The sequence below is a fragment of the Pristiophorus japonicus genome, unplaced genomic scaffold (assembly GCF_044704955.1).
Source record: "Pristiophorus japonicus isolate sPriJap1 unplaced genomic scaffold, sPriJap1.hap1 HAP1_SCAFFOLD_540, whole genome shotgun sequence".
NCBI classification, from domain to species: Eukaryota; Metazoa; Chordata; class Chondrichthyes; family Pristiophoridae; genus Pristiophorus; species Pristiophorus japonicus.
The window spans coordinates 323,305-340,584 of NW_027254447.1; the positions used below are offsets into that span (position 1 = coordinate 323,305).

A 17,280-nucleotide genomic window follows, 5' to 3' on the forward strand; every position below is an offset into this window, starting at 1 on the left:
AGTAGGTTGGGCCTCTACTCATTGGAGTTCAGAAGAATGAGAGGCGATCTTATCGAAACGTATAAGACTTTGAGGGGGCTCGACAAGGTGGATGCAGAGAGGATGTTTCCACTGATGGGGAGACTAGAACTAGAGGTCATGATCTTAGAATAAGGGGCCGCCCATTTAAAAAGGAGATCAGGAGAAATTTGTTCTCTGAGGGTTGTAAATCTGTGGAATTCGCTGCCTCAGAGAGCTGTGGAAGCTGGGACATTGAATAAATTTAAGACATAATTGTACAGTTTCTTAAACGATATGGGGATAAGGGGTTATGGGGAGTAGGCGGGGAAGTGGAGCTGAGTCCATGATCAGATCAGCCATAATCTTATTGAATGGCGGAGCAGGCTCGAGGGGCCGTATGGCCTACTCCTGTTCCTATTTCTTATGTACTGTCTAATGAAATGCTCCCAGGGCAGGTGCAGCATGGGTTAGATACAGAATAAACCTCCACCTACACTGTCCCATCAGAGACTCCAAGGGCAGGTACAGCAAGCATTAAGTACAGAGCAAATCTCCCTCTACACTGTCCCATCAAACACTCCAAGGGCAGGTATGGAACATAAGAAATAGGAGCAGAGTAGACCATTTGACCCCTCGAGCCTGCTCCGCCATTCAATAAGATCATGGCTGATCAGATCCAGGCCTCAACTCCACTTCCCCACCCACTCCCCATAACCCTTGACTCCCTTATCGTTCAAAAATCTGCCTATCCCCACCTTAAATACATTCAATGACCCAGCCCCCACAGCTCTCTGAGGTAGCGAATTCCAAAGATTCACGTCCCTCAGACAAGAAATTGCTCCTGATTTCCCTTTTAAATGAGCGAGCCCTTATTCTGAAACTATGCCCCCCAGTGTTAGATTCCCCCACGTGGGGAAACATCCTCTCTGTATCTACCCTGTCAAGCCCCCTCAGAATCTTATACATTTCAATAAGATCATCTCTACGTCTTCTAAACTCCAATGAGTACAGGCCCAACCTGCTCAACCTTTCTCATTATGACAACCCCTTCATCTCAGCAATGAACCTCGTGAACCTTCTCTGAACTGCCTCCAGTACAAGTATATCCTTCCTGAAATAAGGAGACCAAAACTGTACGTAGTACTCCAGGTGTGGTCTTACCAATGCCATGTACATTTGCAGCAGGACTTCCCTAATTTTATATTCCATCCCCCTTGCAATAAAGGCCACCATTCCATTTGCCTTCCTAATTAATTGCTGTAACTGCATGCTAAATTCTTGTGTTTCATGTACAAGGATCCCCAGATCCCACTGTACACAGCATTTTGTATTCTCTCCCCATTTAAATAATAATTTGCTTTTTTATTTCTCCTACCAAAGTGAATAAGCTCACATTTTCCCACATTATACTCCATCTGCCAAAGTATTGCCCACTCACTGAGCCTATCTATATCCCTTTGTAAATTATTGGAGTCGTCGTCACAACTTGCTAGGTTAGCAGTTTAGATACACAGTAAATCTCCATCTACATTATCCCATCAAACACTCCAAGAGCAGGTACAGCACGGGTTAGTTACAGAGTAAAGCTCCCTATCCATTGTCCCATCAAACAGTCCCAGGGGCAGGTACAGCATGGGATAGATAAAGAGGAAATCTTCCTCTACACTATCCCATCAATCACTCCCAGGGAAGGTACAGCATGGGTTAGATACAAAGTAAAGTCCCCTCTGCAATGAGCCATCAAATACTTGCAGGACAGATAAAGCACAGGTCAGATACAGAGTAAAACTCCATCGACATTATCCCATCAAACACTCCCAGGACAGGTACAGCATGGGTTAGATGCAGAGTAAATCTCCCTTATTACAACAGTGACTACAATCCAAAAGTACTTCATTGGCTGTAAAGTGCTTTGAGAGGTCTGGTGGTCGTGAAAAGCACCAAATAAATCCAAGTCTTTCTCCCTCTACACTGTCCCATCAGACACTGCCAGCCCATAATGAGCTGGGGTCAGTGAGGTTAGTCGCTAGGCACTGCAGTGATGTCATAAAGCAGGGCCATTTAAAGGTGGAGAGCTGGGACATCCTGTCTCAACACACATCCCGCTGTTCATACTGAGAATCCCCGGGGAATGGTCAGGGCCCAGAGTGTGGAACACAACCAAGGGGGAAAGAGAAGGAGAGACGGTGCAGTGTGGGAGATGAGGGAGGAGTCTGCTCATTCCCTGGGGCAGATCAGACAAAGTGCTTTGAGTGGTGGGTCCAGCAATGAAACTGAAAACAAACCAAAGGGAATAAATAAAGATCCAATCCAAGGGAACAAGCAACGGGTCATTGGGCAGAAATCACAACCGGCCGAAAGTTATTCAATGGGCAAACATCGATTGCTTATTGTGGGAAGTTCCACACTTCAACCATCCATTGAGTGAAGAAATGTTTCCTAACATCTCTTTTGAATGGCCTGGCTCTGATTTTAAGGTTATGTCCCTTGTCCTAGACACCCCAAGCAGCAGAATAAATTTCTCGCTATCTACCCTAGCAGTTGCTTTCAAATTCACATTAAATTCCCAGAGACTAGGGGGAGTATGGGTTGGATACAGAGTAAAGTTCCCTCTACACTGCTGTTAATTCCTGGATTCTTTTACTTCAATCTGGTTCAGTAAAATTACTGAGTCGAATACCTCTTGTGCTTTGAACAAAGCAGTCTTTATTACCGGCCAGTAAGACCTATCAGACAGAAGATATACTCTCTGGATAGAGCGTACACACTCCCTACGGATAGGTGAAGTTACATCGTAAAGCGTTAACAGTTATACAGTTTTGAAATCAGATAACAAAATACAAATGGATTGACAGTCTAACTCAGTCACTCATTAGTCAATCTATATGAGATGTTCTTCTTGAAAGCTTAAGTATTGCCTCCAAATGTTTCAATCTAATGGTGTGACTATTTATTTACTGAGACCTTGCAATTCTGCAGATGTATTTCATGTTACAATTATATATTATTGGCAGGATTAGTGACTTGAAACCTTGAGACAGACTGTTAGCTAAGCTGATGTTGCACTATTTGCAATCTGACATTCTCCCAGCTATTCTTCCATGGCTTATACATTTTCATATATCCCGTTTACTTTACTGTCCTTAATTCCATATATTCCGTTCAGATATCCACATCCCCCCTTTTATCATTCTATGATAACATTTAGGATCATTCTATGAGTATTGCATTGTTGAGTAGTTCTCTAGTTTGTTGGATCATAACCCGGGAACCCTTGACCACAAGAGGGTCTGCTAACCTTGTCATTGCTTTACAGCAGAGGTTAAGGCAACCAACAATCAAACAGCAGGTAATTATTATGATGAGAACAATTGCGCCATGTATTAGATAGGATCTCCAAGATCCACCCAGAAACCAATCAAACCTGCTAAGTTCTTTTGCTGGTGTGGATAACTTTTTCACCTCCCTCCTTATGTGATCGGCAAGGTGGGTTATGTTTTCTGAACTATCAGGAATGTAAGTGCAACATTCAGATCCTATCAGGGCACACGTTCCCCCTTTCTCAGCTAACAGGTAATCGAGGGCCATTCGGTTTTGTAATGCTACGGTCCTTATCGCTACCATTTCAGCTGTGATGCCCTCCAGAGCCTCAGCAGTGCGGTTAGCTACCTGTTCCAATATCGTTTCTTTGAATCCATCTAACAGTCTCAGTTAGGGTCAGGGGAACGGTGCGCAAAGGAATTCCCCCTTTGGAATGTATAGGGATATGTGAACACACCCAGCATCTAGTGAAGTGCCCTTTTTCCGCATAAACGTAAGACATAAACAAAAAGGTGTTTACATGGAGCTCTCGCCTTTGTCTTCCTTCCCGTGCACCAAAACTGTCATATATCAACACTATTATGCAGACAGTAGCATACAGACACAGTCTCATCTTATAAATAGTCCCATTATTTAGCTGATAAAAAGAGTTCTGTTTTCACGTTTCCCTTCAGGTCTCCGTCAGTGTATTTGGCTGTCTGACAGGTAAGAGTTCAAACTGATCCTCCTTCAACTGCCTTGTTCAGCTATAGGGAGGAGGAGATCTGGAACAGAAACAGGAATTAGACTAACCAGCAAAATTTGTTTAAATGGTGATGAGCTTGCAGTGGTGCAGGTGAACCCAGGCACTTTTCCCCTCAACCTTGGCTGCAGTGGGGGTAGTGAGTGACACCTAAAAAGGCCCCTCCCATTGTGGCTCTAATCCCTTCCGAATCCATACTTCCCTGGTGCCACGAGGGACAATTCGGGTAAAACTGGGAGGTCGAGGTGAGCATCTTGAACCTGGTTGTGAACTAGTCGCAGAGCCTGAGTCAGAGAAAGAACATAGGTGGTCATCAGTCTAGCTGAGATCTCATATCTAGGAACAATTTCCCTCATTAACACCTTAACAACAGTCTGAGTCTTATCGTCCAGGTTAGGGTAGGCTTCAATCCATCTGCTAAACACATCTACTATTACTAACACATATCTGTAACACTGAACTTTTTGCAACTCAATGTAGTCCAACTGAAATATCTCAAAGGGACCTTCGGGTAGGGGCGTTTTACCCCAATCACAGGGGACTCCCTTCCCTGGAATATGTTGCTGGCCAACCAGGCAACGACTACTGATGTTCTGGGTGAGCGCCTGGAGTTTAGGGTGCCACCAAGTAGCCAAAAGCGTATCACTTGTTGCCCTTGCTCCACAATGAGTAGCAAAATGCAGACATTCTATAACCCATGAGGCCAACTCGTCAGACATGCAAGTCTGTTCCGCGGGAGTGGTCCAGAGTTTAGAAACATTGTCATAAGTACATGCATAATATTTCCACAACAGTTTATCTTTTTTAGGAGCGTCCCCCTGTGCTTTTATAACATCTTGGATGGTTGGCATTGGTTTTTCCGAGGCTAACTTATCCTTTGCAGGATTTTTAATCTGACTCATAATTTTGGGCACTACCATCTGTTGGTCACGAGAGGCCTGTTTGGCCTCTTGGTACAATGGCAATGCGTTTGGGGAACATGAGGGCTTGCAACAAATCAGATACTAACTGTTTATGAGATATCTCATTCCCCTGTGAGGTTAGGAATCCCCTATTTTTCCATAATTGTCCGAAATCATGCGCCACCCCAAAGGCATACCTAGAGTCGGTATAGATATTGACTTTGAGATCTTTGGCCAAGATACAGGCTTGGGTGAGGGCGAATAGTTCAGCTTGTTGAGCAGAATAGGCGGTTTCAAAGCAGCAGATTCCAAGACCTGATTCTCCTGGTTTACTATGGCGTATCCTGAGATTCGTGTATCTTCTGGATTAATAGAAGTACTTCCGTCAACAAACATAAACAATCATGACTGGGTTCTTCCTCATCTTGGGGTGGCTCAGTAAGAATACAGTCTGGATCTTCCATCAACTAAATCTTCCCTGACTGATGTGGCCTCTTAAATTAAAGATAAGCAATCATGACTGGGTTCTGTCGGATAGAGGGCCAGTCCACATTGCCCTGCACTGGGATCTCAATTAATGGGAGTATAACCCACTTGGGAGGGGTCCTCTGCCCACACATGAGGATCCACATAGTCAGGTATGTCCGAGCCAGTATGATGCCATAGAGTTGTTAATACTTTCTCGGGGTCCCCATTAAATTGGACTGTTCGGCCATGTTTTACGATTTGCACATCCCGGCTGGTAGGGTCAGCCTCATCTATGGCCTTGCGTACCATAACTCCCAAATCTTTAGCATGGTGAGGGGCTAATACTTCACAAGCAATATGCGGTGCCATTGTTAGGGGCTGTTTCCACAGATTCTTATCCACTTCCACAAAATCTGCCTCTCTTTCCAGTCCAGTCACTCTAGCCCTTAATAGAATTCCCTTCACTTCCCCTTCGTGATCCTGATAAAAGTTCTGCAGGTCCTGATTCTTTCCACTGGGATCGTATGCTAGGGTCACGTGACAGGGTGCCTGCGGCAGGTCCAGAGACCACCACTGAGGGGTTCTAGTGGTATAATACTGCCGCTTAAGGGTTTCCTGTTTTACAATAATCCCGTTATCTCCACACTCCAAATGCAACTGGAATTTGCAAAGGAGGTCTCTAGCCATCAAGTTACAGTCCAGATTGGTTGTGATAACAACTCGATGTTCCACCGATTCTTCCTGGTAACCCATTTTAACCGGTTCTGACACTGGGAATGTCGAGATTTGTCCCAGGAATCCTGAAAGTTCCTGTGTTTCAGTAGAAGCAGGGAGTTTAAGCTTTGATTGTACAGAAGACATGAAGGCTCCCGTATCTATCAAAAAGGGTTGCCACTCATTCAGAATGGGTTCGTCGTCCGGGGAGGATCCCTGCACAATCAAGCTGCGTAGTCAATCGGGGGACAATTGACCAAAGGGGTTGTTCTGGGAGAAGTTAGTGTAAGATCTTCCTCTCCCCCCTTGCCCCCCTCCTCTTCCTTTTCCATGCTGACGGTAGGGGCAATTTTTATTCCAATGTCCTTCCTGCCCACAATTAAAACAGTCAATTCCTCTTACCCAGTCCCGGCCTCTTCCCATACCATGCTGGGGACAATAGGGAGGTTTATTAGCAGGGCTCGGGCCGTTTGGTTGTTTAGTATAACCGTATCCTTGCTTATCCATCCAATCCTGTATGCAACACTGCGGTTCTATTGATCCTTCCTCCCGAGATGGCTCTTCCTTTCTAGTCACGTATTCAGTTTTGACCCGGGTTGGGGGCGCACCTCCCCCCTCCCCTTTCTTTTTCTGCCAATAATATCTAACTGCCCTTTCCATCTGTCCGGATAGCGTGAGCAATCAAATAGTTGTTTGAAGATCACAGACATCTATAGAGAGGTGGTCTGCAGCTTGTTGTGCATCAGGGTTTGGCATTGGTCTGACAGGGAATTGGTGTCGGGACTTTGGGATCTTGGAAATCATTTCCAGGCCGGAGGATGTTTCAGAGCTGTCTGACTGCTTGACAGTTCTGCGTCTCGATCGGCGGGGGTGTTTGCTATGTCTTTCACAACTTGGACTGGTAGGTTGACTAGAAGATTTACAGGACTGTTTGTGATGTTGAGATATAGTTCTGCCCTTTCGAGTGTGAGATCTGGTTCTTTCGGCTGTATTGCTTGTAAACTGGGGATCCGAATCGCTATCAGAGGATGAGGAGTCAGTTTGGGTTTGTTGCTTTGGTGATATGTGGTTGTTCCTAACTCTTTTTACCGGAGTGTTAGGTGGAGGGTGTTGGGAAGAGGACTGGAGCAAGAGGCCAGGGGGTGCGGGAGGCGCCGTTGGGCGCTGAGTCAGTGGCCACTCATCAATTTCATCATCAGCCTCGGTTAACACAAAGCCAGCCATTTTAACTTGTAGTTGATCAATACCTTTCTCAGAGGTCCCAGAGGATCTCTTAGCAAGTTTCTCGTGCGCATTCATTCTTTTTTTTTTTTTAAAGACGTCTACAGTTTTAACATGTGTTCCCTCTGTCAATGCAAGTCCTAATTTAATAGCATTGTTTGCCAACTCGATAGAAGTGATGCATCTTTTAATTTCTGACAATAATGTCGCCAGGTTGCAATTAAATTTTTTATCCCCTTTTCCTCGTCCCCTTCTCCAAATTAATCCCTGTGCTTTTTTTTTTACCTCTACGCTTCTAGTGTCACCTAGAGGCCACTGGTCATCCCCTAATAATTTGTTCAGGGCTCCTGATAATTTTCTAAAGTCTTCAGCTCTTTCAGGGAATTCCTCACATAACTTTTGTAGCGGACTATCCGCATCCGTGGTTTTATCTAACTGATTTCCCATTTTCACACTGCCCCTCGTATTACTGTGTCGCTACGCGTTCGTGTCGTCATGCAATTTAAACAAACTTACAAATAGACACAGACTTTACAGAACTAACACGGACTTTAACTAACTCCAAATCTAACACTTACCCGCATCGCCGCACGGTCCGCGTCGCCGCACGATCTCAATACTAAACTACCACGTCGCCTCGCAGTTCACGTCGCCTCGCAATCCGCGTTGCCTCGCAGTTCACGTCGCCTCGCAATCCGCGTTGCCTCGCAGTTCACGTCGCCGCGCAATCCGCGTCGACCCGTGGCTCGCGTCGCCGCGCGAGTTAAGATACTTTAACTTTACTTCAAACACTTACCCGCATCGCCGCACGGTCCGCATAGCCGCGCGATCTACAAAATAGACAAAGACTTCTAACACTTACCCGCATCACCGCACGGTCCGCATAGCCGCACGATCTACAAAATTACCCGCATCACCGCACGGTCCGCATAGCCGCGCGATCTTAAAACTAAACTTAAAACTCTAAACACTTTAAGACTTACAGACTTACTGCCATTAGCACTGACTTTCGCGATTCGCGTTGCTGCGCCTCTGCGTCATTACGCGTCGGCGTCACTGCGCGTTTACGTCACCGCGCGTCTACGTCACTGCGCGTTGACGTCACTGCGCGTTCGCTTCACTGCGCGTTTACGTCACTGCGCGTTCGCTTCGGCCCTTCTCTCTCTCGGCCGCGCGTTCGCGTCGGCCCTACCTTCCGAGTTGCTGCGGGGTTTTTTTTTAAATTCAATCAGAGCCTAGACGGGCCAAGTGATATACAAGGTCGACGTCGTACCTGAGTTGAACACCTATCCTCTATTTAAATCCCCATTTTATTCCCTGTGAGCCTAATTTTCTAATTTTGATTTCTTATGAGCCTCAATTAATTTCTTTTAGTCTCCAAATTTCCCTATCCTTTCGCGTTACTGCGCAGTTTAAATTCAATCAGTCAATGAAAGCCCTAATTTAATGGAGTTTTTCTGCCAACTGGACAGGAGTGATTTTATATTTTTCATAATTTAAAATCTCAGAACATTTTTTTCTTTCAGCACCTATTTAGTACGTTACTTTTTTTTATAACTAGAGAGAAGTCTGGCACGTAGGCTGTGGACTGCTTTTCGTTATCTCAATTGTTCCAGCCTCAAGGTCGTGTTATTTAATATAATTTTAAAAAAAAAAATCCTTTTGAATCCATCTCAGTTGTTTTGCTGTGCCTTCTCTGAATGTTTTCTTTCAACAAGTTTTTCTTTTTTTTTTAACCACCGGGACCATGTAATTTTTTTCTTTTTTTTTTCAACAAACCTATCCTTTGTGCATTTCCTGGCTCCGTAACTTATCATCCGAATATACGTAATTTAGTAAGGTTCACACTCTTAAACTTCCCACATACAGGACAACACTACGAAGGGTTAAAACAAACTTTCATTCTGTTTGAGATAAAACAAACCACAACTCCCCGGCTTTTTTTTACAGTAAAAGTCACAGAAGCATTTCTCATTTAAACAGAAATTCATAAGAGTCTCTTTTCTTTCCTATTAATTTTTTTTTGGATCCATGATTGATCATCTATCCCTATCTAGCTCTAACTATCTTTCCAAGTCGCCGCTTGGTTTGCATCATCGCACAATTTCCCTATCTCTATCCCTATTCTAAGTTTGAAAGGTATTCACCAGATTGTCCTGGATCTCGTTCAGACACTACCTGAGAACCAGCGAGTGGCTAAACTTTCCTCAGACTTTTGAAACCGGGGGAAACTGGAGCAGTATTGAAATTATACTCACTCCAGTGGCCATTTTCCCCTCGTCTCGTCCAAGGCTAGTCTGGCTCTTAATTCGCAAGTTTTCGGCAGTCGTCCGTTGAGATCCCACTTCTGACACCAAATGTTAATTCCTGGATTCTTTTACTTCAATCTGGTTCAGTAAAATTACTGAGTCGAATACCTCTTGTGCTTTGAACAAAGCAGTCTTTATTACCGGCCAGTAAGACCTATCAGACAGAAGATATACTCTCTGGATAGAGCGTACACACTCCCTACGGATAGGTGAAGTTACATCGTAAAGCGTTAACAGTTATACAGTTTTGAAATCAGATAACAAAATACAAATGGATTGACAGTCTAACTCAGTCACTCATTAGTCAATCTATATGAGATGTTCTTCTTGAAAGCTTAAGTATTGCCTCCAAATGTTTCAATCTAATGGTGTGACTATTTATTTACTGAGACCTTGCAATTCTGCAGATGTATTTCATGTTACAATTATATATTATTGGCAGGATTAGTGACTTGAAACCTTGAGACAGACTGTTAGCTAAGCTGATGTTGCACTATTTGCAATCTGACATTCTCCCAGCTATTCTTCCATGGCTTATACATTTTCATATATCCCGTTTACTTTACTGTCCTTAATTCCATATATTCCGTTCAGATATCCACATTGCCACTGGGCGAACTTCAGTGTCCAGCCCGAGTGCACTGGGCAGCTTATCGATTAAAATTCAGCAGCAGTACGATCTGTCACTGCACTGAGAACTTTCCACCCGCAGCTCCTGATCAGTTTCAGGTTAAAGCTCCCTCTAAACTGTCCCAGGGCAGGGACAGCACGAATTAGATACACAGTAAATCTGTGTCAGAGGAACTGTACCCCAGTGAGAGTCGGTGCCAGAGGAAACTGTACCCCAGTGAGAGTCGGTGCCAGAGGAAACTGTACCCAGTGAGAGTCAGTGCCAGAGGAAACTGTACCCTAGTGAGAGTCATTACAATTCGAAATATCTTCAGTTATCAGCAACAAATTGCATTAATATCGTGCCTTAAAAGTAGTAAAATGTCCCAAGGCAATTCACAGGACCATTATCAAACAAAATTTGACATCCAGTCACGTAAGGAAATATTAGCACAAGTGACTAAAAGCTTGTTCAAACGGGTAGGTATTAAGGAGTGTTATAGAGAGGTTTAGGGAGGGAATTCCAGAGCTTATGGCCTCAGCAGCTGAAGGTACGGCCACCAATATTGGAGGGATGAAAATTGGGGCTGCTCAAGAGGCCAGAATTGGAGGAATGGAAAGATCTCTGAGGGTTGGAGGGTTGGAGGAGGTTATAGCAATAGGGAGGGACAAGGTCCTGGTCAGATGTCAAAACAAGGATAAGAATTTTGAAATTGAGGCATTGATGGAGCAGGAACCAATGTAGTTCAGCGAGCTCAGGGGTGATGGGTGAAGAGAAATTGATACAAGTTGGGATGAGAGGGCCGAGGACAGATTGAGTAGAATAGGCCTATATTCTCTGGAGTTTAGAAGAATGGAAGGTGATATCATTGAAACATAAAATTCTTAGAAGAATTGACAAGGGCCGGATAGTCTTGAACTAGGGATCGATCCTAGTATTAGGATGAGATCGCCTATTTAAGACTGAGATGAGAAGATATTTCTTAGAGTTGTGAATCTTTGAAATTCTCTATCGAATAGAGATCTTACTATATGGTAGAGTAGATGGGAGGGGTCGTATGGCCTATGCCTGCTATTTCTTGTGTTTCTGAGTAAGGATACGGGCAGGAGTGTTTTTGATAAGATTAAGTTTACGGAGAGTGCGTGGTGTGATGCCGATCAGGAGCGCATTGGAATAGTCCAATGTCGTGGTAACAGAGGCATGGATGAGGAAGGGGCAGAGACCGGCGATGTTATGGAGCTGGAAGTAAGCGTACTCGGTGATTGAGGGAATATGGGTTCAGAAGCTCAGCTTGGGGTCAAGTACAACGCCAATAAATAAATTGTAACTCTCCGTATCTCTGTTTCAGTATATTAGAAAACTACATATCTCTAGTGATCAATTAATCGGAAATGCTTCAATATTAGAAGTTATCAATATATTTTCTTATAATTCTAAATGTTCATGAATGAATAATTGATTCTGTCAGTGATAGACCATGCTGGGACTTCAGATTGGTCTGTGCATCGTGATCAGTGAATTGACGACGTGCTTCCGGTTCAATCTTTCCATTGGCTTCCTCACCAGATGGGAAATATTTGAACATTGAGATCTGATGGTGTCGGTGTGAGTTCAGCCCCACCGAATGTACAGAGACGGGTCCATCTGCTGGGCTCTGCCTCAAACTGGAGTCACCTCTTAGATCAAAGCCCTTTACTCTAAAACACACACAAGATTCACTGTGACTGTGTTCAGAGACAGAAAGTGATCGCACTTCACATCCCATTGCACGGCCTCATGCTGGATAATTGTGCTCGGTGGTCAGACTCTCCCAGTCTCATTTCCTGTCTTACCTTGTAACCTGTGTGTACTATCTACAGGACCGGTGTGTATCTGAGTAAATGGCACTTTCTCTTACCTTTCTCCCCAGTCGATCTATTAAAGCGCTTTCAATCGGAAGGGGCTCCATGGTTGGTGCTCTCACAATCCTGTGCTGGTTCACCTGCTGTTGTTCCTCAGTCCACAATCCCGGTTTCCTTCCAGCTGTGGAACTTTCTCAATCACTCCGCCATTCACCGGGAGATCTAATTCTGGCAGGGCAGAAAATTAGAAGAATATTAATGTTGTGAAGTGGAATGTAGTGTAAAGTGTTTTTCCAATGTTTCAGAAAAGTATATGTCCAGTATTTCTGTTTGATTTTATCCTTTTCCTCAAGATTCCTGTCCCGCCCATCTGGACTGACAGAAAATCACCAGAATTCTCCCCGGGTTACACGCTGTCTGATCTCACTGGGCCCCCGGGGTTACACACTGTCTGATCTCACTGGGCCCCCGGGTTACACACTGTCTGATCTCACTGGGCCCCCGGGTTACACACTGTCTGATCTCACTGGGCCCCCGGGTTACACACTGTCTGATCTCACTGGGCCCCCGGTTTACACACTGTCTGATCTCACTGGGCCCCCAGGTTACACACTGTCTGAGCTCACCGGGCCCCCGGGTTACACACTGTCTGATCTCACTGGAAGTTTCAGTCTATCTCCCGCATGTCCCCAAACACTGAGCTGCAGGGCTGTGTGTTCAGTCCGGTGTTTTCCCTCACAGACTCACCGCGCCCGCGCGCCCGCCCGCCCGCTCTGCCCCGGCCCCAGCCGCCCACCATCATTCCGGTTCCCTGCGGCCCCCGGTTCCTCACATTGTCCAACCGCTGGTTGCAGCAAACTGCGCGGCATCCGGGGATTGGGGGTGGGGAGGGCGGTACCGAGGATGCGTACTGCCGCCACAGAGCGCGTTCGGTGCATAGTCCCGACCGTCTATTGGCTGCACGCAGCAGATTGCCAGCCTCGCCCACCAATAGGAACCGGCAGCGCCACAGAGCCCCGCCCACTGTGTTGAAGGAAACTCTTTTGAGTTTATCTGTGAAAACATAAAACATTAAACGGTGCCACCCGACCTGGGTGACACTCCAGACATTTACAAGGCCCTTTTTTTTTCCCCCTTTTTTGTGTTTTTTTTTTTGTGTTTTTTCTTTTTTTTTTGTTTTTTTTTTTTTTGGGCACTAAAATCACAATTTTTCCCCAGTGCCCCCTATAAAAGGGAAGGGGACACTAAAAGCACCGGCAATTAAAACAAATTAACTTTAAAACGTAAAATCAAATTAAAATTTGGTTGCCGGGCGTGATGATGCACTCCAGTCCCTCCGGTGCCCAACTGTGTTGAAGGAACTCAGGGCAGCTCGGGGGTCACGTGGCTCCTGATTTGAAAACCGTTCAACCGCCTCACCGCGCGCCAGGCGGGGATGTCACAGCCCCGCCCACATCGCGTGTGACGTCACAGCCCCGCCCACATCGCCTGTGACGTCACAAGTGGCGTTGGTGCTGAGTGGCTTGGTTGTTCGTATTGCGCCTGCGCCGGACTCCCAGCTCACTCAATCCTTCACTCCTGCAATATTATTAATAACTTTTCTTTATAGAGCGCCTTTAACGTAGTAAAACGTCCCAAGGCGCTTCACAGTAGTGTTACAGGACACAACACATGCATTTCACACCGAGCCACAGAAGAACAAATTGCGGCATGTGACCAAAAGCTGGGTCAAACAGGTAGGTTTGAAAGAGGGTCTGAAAGTAGGAAAGAGGCGGAGAGGTTTAGGGAGGGAGTTCCAGAGCTCGGGGCCCAGGCAGCTGAAGGGCCGGACACCGATGGTGGAGCGATTATCATCAGGGATGGTCAAAAGGGCAGAATTTGAGGAGTGCAGACATCTTGTGGGCTGCAACAGATTCCAGAGATCGGGAGGGACGAGGCCATGGAGTGATTTGTAAAAAGTGATTTGTGATTATTAACAGCAACAACTTTTAACCGTGAGTCTTGTTTATTTGTACATGGGACGTTCTGGCAACGGAAGAATGACCATAATATAAAATGTTACACTAAGTTTGAAAGTGATTTTGTTAAATCCGAAACTGGGGTCTTAAATTTAAACAAGGTATGAGGGTTGAGTTGGCTAAGATAGATTAGGAAACTACATTAAAAGGTATCGAGCCAGATTAGCAATGGCTCGCTTTAAAGAATTAATACATAATTTACAATAATTACATACCTAATTACAAAACCCCCACAGGTGCTCCAACCGTGGCTAACCAGTTAAGTTAAAGATAGTTTTAGATCAAAAGGAAGAAGCTTATAATGTTGCCAAAAAGAGCAGTCAGCCTGGGGATTGGGAACATTTTAGAATTCAGCAAAGGAGGACCAAGAAACTGATAAAGAAAGGGAAATAGAAAAAGTAAATGTGGGTCCCCTACAGGCTGAGAAATTATAATGGGGAATAAGGAAATGGCAGAGAAATTAAACCAATACTTTAGGTGGAAAATTGTGGTTGGAGGCTTCTTTTGGGCGAACGCAGCCGACCAGAATTTAAAAAAAAATTGCCTGGCCTCAGAGGAACATAGGATTGCGGTCGGAGTCAGAGTTTCGTAGTGCAGTGTACAGGAACATGTCTTCCAGGTATGTTTTCGTATCCTAGGATCACGTGGGCCTGAACCACCAATGAACATCTAGTATTCTCATTGATAATAATGGGAGCTCCGGTTGTACGAGCTCCCATTGCTATCAACAACAACAACTTTATTTATATACCGCTTTTAACGGAGTAAAATGTCCCAAGGCACTTCAGTGTTATAAGACAAAGCAAATAAGTTTGACACCGAGCCACATAAGAAGAAATTACAGCAGATGACCAAAAGTTGGTCAAAGAGTAGCTTTAAGGGGCATCTTAAAGGGGGAAAGAAATGCCCAGAGGCAGAGAGGCTTAGGGAGGGAGTTCCAGAGCTTAGGGCCCAGGCAGCTGAAGGCACGGCCACCGATGTTGAACAGTTCTAATCAGGAATGCTCAAGAGGGCTAATTTTGAGGAACACAGACATCACGTGGCATTGTGAGGCTGAAAGAGATTACAGAGATAGGGAGGGGCAAGGCCATGGAGGGATTTGAAAACAATGATGAGAATTTTGAAATCGAGGCGTTGCATAACTGGGAGCCAATGTAGGTCAGCGAGCACAGGAGTGATGGGTGATCAGGACTTGGTGCAAGTTAGGACATGGGGTGCAAGTTAGGACATGGCGTGCCAAGTTTTGGATGACCTCAAATTTACATAAGAACATAAGAAATAGGAGCAAAAGTATGGCCATACGGCCCCTCGAGCCTGCTCTGCCATTTAATACGATCATGGCTGATCTGATCATCGACTCAAGTCCACTTCACTGCCTGCTCGCCATAATCCCCTATTCCCTTCTCGGTTAAGAAACTGTGTATCTCTGTTTTAAATTTATTCAATGTCCCAACTTTCACAGCTCTCTGAGGCAGCAAATTCCACAGATTTACAACCATCTGAGAAAAGAAATTTCTCCTCATCTCAGTTTTAAATGGGTGGCCCCTTATTCTAAGATTATGCCCCCGAGTTCTAGTCTCTCCTATCAGTGGAAACATCCTCTCTGCATCCATCTTGTCAAGCCCCCTCATAATCTTATACGTTTCGATACGATCACCTCTCAATCTTCCGAATTCCAATGAGTCGAGGCTCAACCTACTCATCCTTTCCTCATAAGTCAACCACCTCATCTCCGGAATCAACCTCGTGTACCTTCTCTGAGCAGCCTCCAAAGCAAGTATATCCTTTCATAAATAAGGAAACCAAAACTGTACGCAGTATTCCAGGTGTGGCCTCACCAATACCCTGTATAACTGTAGCAAGACTTCCCCTTTGCAATAAAGGCCAAGATTCCATTGGCCTTCCTGATTACTTGCTGTACCTGCATACTAACCTTTTGTGTTTCATGCACAAGTACCCCCAGGTCCTGCTGTACTGCAGCACTTTGCAATTTTTCTCCATTTATAAAATAACTTGCTTTTTTTCCTCCAAAGTGCATGACTTCACAATTTCCAACATTATACTCCATCTGCCAAATTTTTGTCCACTCACGTTTCCTGTCTATGTCCTTTTGCAGATTTTTTGTGTCCTCCTCACACATTGCTTTTCCCTCCCATCTTTGTATCATCAGCAAACTTGGCTACATTACACTTGGTCCTTTCTTCCAAGTTAATATAGATTATAAATAGTTGGGGTCCCAGCACTGATCCCTGCAGCATGCCACTGGTTACTGATTGCCAACCAGAGCATGAACCATTTATCCCAACTCTCTGTTTTCTGTTAGTTAGCTGAGCCTCTATCCATGCTAATATATTACCCCAACCCCGTGAACTTTTATCTTGTGCAGTAATGTTTTATGTGGCACCTTGTTAAATGCCTTCTGGAAGTCCAAATACATCACATCCACTGGTTCCCCTTAATCCACCCTTCTCGTTACATCCTCAAAGAATTCTAGCAAATTTGTCAAACATTATTTCCCCTTCATATATGCAAATATAAATTGTGTTCACCGCCCCAACAGCCTTTCTTTGTCTGTCTCTCTCTCTCTCCTCCTAAACTGAGGGACATTTAACAGTGATCTATCCATCCCATCCTCATCATCCAGAGATAGCTATCAGAGTGAGCGGCAGAGAGACAGGCATAGTATCAGCCTTAAACACCCGAACTGTGTCTGCATATTAGGGTCAATACTAGTATCACACATTCATGTATAACACCAGTGGGGGGAGAGAGACACACACATTATCAGTCTTACACTTGGCATCAGTGTCTCCATATTACACTCAGTAACAGTGCCACATTGTCATGTATAGCACCAGAGAGAGAAACAGTGTCTGACATATCAAGAAAGACTGGATCAACTGGGCTTGTATTCACTGGAGTTCAGAAGAATGAGAAGGGATCTCATAGAAACGTTTAAAATTCTGACGGGTTTAGACAGGTTAGATGCAGGAAGAATGTTCCCAATGTTGTGGAAGTCTAGAGCCAGGGGTCACAGTCTAAGGATAAGGGGTAAGCCATTTAGGACCGAGATGAGGAGAAACTTCTTCACCCAGAGAGTGGTGAACCTGTGGAATTCTCTACCACAGAAAGTT

At 44.9% G+C, this 17,280-nt stretch overlaps 1 protein-coding gene and 1 long non-coding RNA gene across 4 annotated transcripts in view; one reads left to right on the plus strand and one right to left on the minus strand.

Annotated features, from left to right (window-relative positions):
* LOC139254462 (uncharacterized) overlaps positions 1–12,998 on the minus strand; it is a 32,240-nt gene extending 19,242 nt beyond the window's left edge. Inside the window, exons 1-2 of the long non-coding RNA XR_011592013.1 lie at positions 12,961–12,998; positions 12,185–12,356 (exon numbers count right to left, since the gene is read on the minus strand). This is a non-coding gene — a long non-coding RNA (uncharacterized lncRNA). The remainder of the gene's footprint in view (positions 1–12,184; positions 12,357–12,960) is intronic.
* LOC139254459 (zinc finger protein 239-like) overlaps positions 1–17,280 on the plus strand; it is a 131,612-nt gene that overhangs the window by 82,636 nt on the left and 31,696 nt on the right. The window contains exon 1 of one of the 3 annotated variants that reach the window (XM_070873677.1): positions 13,813–13,864. The exons of 1 other annotated variant lie outside the window; for it this stretch is intronic. The gene's annotated coding sequence lies outside the window, so the exon portion shown is untranslated. Of the gene's footprint in view, positions 1–13,812; positions 13,865–17,280 lie in introns of those variants that run through there. One more of the 3 variants, XM_070873684.1, reaches the window with a different exon arrangement.